The sequence below is a fragment of the Nannospalax galili genome, unplaced genomic scaffold, assembly GCF_000622305.1.
Source record: "Nannospalax galili isolate Female #2095 unplaced genomic scaffold, S.galili_v1.0 scaffold1699, whole genome shotgun sequence".
NCBI lineage: Eukaryota > Metazoa > Chordata > Mammalia > Rodentia > Spalacidae > Nannospalax > Nannospalax galili.
Genome location: NW_008343576.1, coordinates 79,697 through 82,188, shown reverse-complemented (window position 1 = coordinate 82,188; position 2,492 = coordinate 79,697).

Sequence of the window (2,492 nt, the reverse complement as noted above, 5' to 3'; positions counted from 1 at the left end):
ACCCAAAAAATAAAAAAAAAGAAGAAACCTTAAAAAAAAAAAAAAAAAAAAAAAAAAAAACCAAAACACTGTTACACTGTTTTTGATACATATTTCTTTGTTTCTGTAGATATGGCTTACAGAGAAACAAATGTAGGAGTCTGGTAACCATGTGGCAGAGGGGACAATTCTCATCCTGAAGGAAGGAGAGACAGGGAGGAACAAAGATTGAGATAATGATAGAGAAGTTCTTTCTGAGGACAGAAGCAAAACATGTGCTTCAATATTGTACAGCAGTGGCCTAATCTCTTCCAATCATGGATGGATGGAGGAACAGCTATGAAGTCATGGTCATCATCCAATCCCCTGTCCATAAATCTTTTTCTGAATCCTGGTGTCCAGAGCCCAAATATTTAACACTTGAGACTCTGGGAGTTGATTTTGTTTGCGTAATGAAATGTTCATGACTTACTAGCCAACAAAAGAGTGGAAATTATGGAAGGTAGCTTATTTGCTCTGCTATACATGGAGCAGCTTCTCAAATGTCCCATTCCTCATATTGTGACTTTAGGTAGTGTTAGATGCCTAGCATAAGTGTCTCTGAGTTTGACTCAGTACAGTACTTAAAAGGTCACATATCTCAAGGATCCTGAATCTCCCTATGCAAATTTATGTGGTTTACTTGCATATCATACATGTGAGAAATAGTACGTAGCTTACATTAGAAAGTTATGTATTTCCATGAAAATATTCATGATTTTGAATGATTTCATGCAGCACAACAGTGCTTAGGATTGAACTTGAAAATACAAACTACTCTGTAGAGAATCTATTAATGTAAACATGCTTCAAAAGATACTCAGTATTCTTATAAGTGAAAAAATCCAAATTTTTCTTTAGGTTTTTGTTTTTAAGGGATATCATGAAAATGTTTGATTTTTACAGGACAATACATTTGAGTAATGATCCTTTAATTCCCAACTTTCTATGGGTTTTCTTTCTTCCTTCTCACCGCTAGCTACCCAGGCATCATGGTACAATTCTTTCTCTGCATTTATTTGTTCAGGTTTACAGATATTTATCATCTCAGTTGCTCTTGAATACTTTGGAGTGCCCACTCACAGCTTATGAATTCCACACCCTGAACATGTCACTGACATATTTTGAATCTGATTCAATATAACAGTGAAACTTTACAAAGTTAAATCCTTAGAAAAATGGCAATATATAACCCCTGCAGCTTTTCCCAACATATACTGTATTAAACTCTGGGGACTGTATTTACAATTCAAGGAGATAATAGGAGACGAATTCTCATTAATATGTGGTTATTCTGGTAAATATAGGGAATTTCAAGGGAAGGGTAAATGTGATACAGGTAAAAGTGGTATTTCAAGACTGTCTTCAGTTCCTGAAGCTCTGAGAAATGAAACTCAGTTCAGTATTAGGTAATAGTACTGAACATGCCCAGTTGAATGACTTAGGTTGTATTTTCCTATTACTATTAGTCAGAAAACAAGATTCTTGTTTGAGGTGTACATGTAGTCATAGTACTAGATGTCATGTTAGCAGAATCCATGTAGAAATTTTTTAAAAGGCTCTGAGAGACTGTCTTCACAAGATCAACTAAGACTATGCTCTGTTCTCACACAAACACGTAGTCCTATGAGCTGAACACTATGCGTGCCTGAATTAGCTTTGGTGTGCTAGAGATAGTAAAACACCTGGTAACAGGGAGCTCTCTCCCTTCTACTCTTCCCAATGGACACATGTCCACAGATGACAAGAGTTCTCTGACTTCTGAGACAACATGAACAATGTCATCCTGGCTCTATAGTGGAACTTGAGGAGGTGCTAAAGTAACAGTTGGTCCCAGACAAATATGTTTAACTAAATATTCCATCTAGATTTTAATTTAGAAGTCTTGTCCTGTCAGTACATGGAAAATTAACAGCCCTTACGAGCCGTTTACTGAGATGTCAGGGACATCAAATATAATGTTTTTCAGTTGCAGTAAGATATTGCTCTCCAATTCAATATTTCTGATACTAAAATATAACTCCTATCTCAGGTGCAGATAGTAAGTTTCATTTTGATGCAGAGAAACTAGTATGATATAATATCAAAGTATGTATGTGTCTGTGCTGTATTCACTAGGAGTACCTATGAGCACTGAGCTTGCTAGAATCATTTGCCAACCAGGGTATTTCCATTTCTCCTTACAGTGATTATTGCCTTTATTGTTACTTTGTCTGTGTTTAAAAATTCAAGGTATGAAGAAATTTTAGTTGAATTACTTTTATTAACAACACAAAATATTGTGACTGGACCATTTTATGTATGTAAATCACTGTACTTTCCTGTTTGCAACCATCACACGTCCTTGTCCTACATCTTGCAGTTCCACTTTTACCCTCTTGTGCTCTGGATGTGTGTGTGTGTGTGTGTGTGTGTGTGTGTGTGTGTGTCCGTGTCTGTGTCTGTGTGTGTGTGTGTCTGTGTGCGTATTTCTC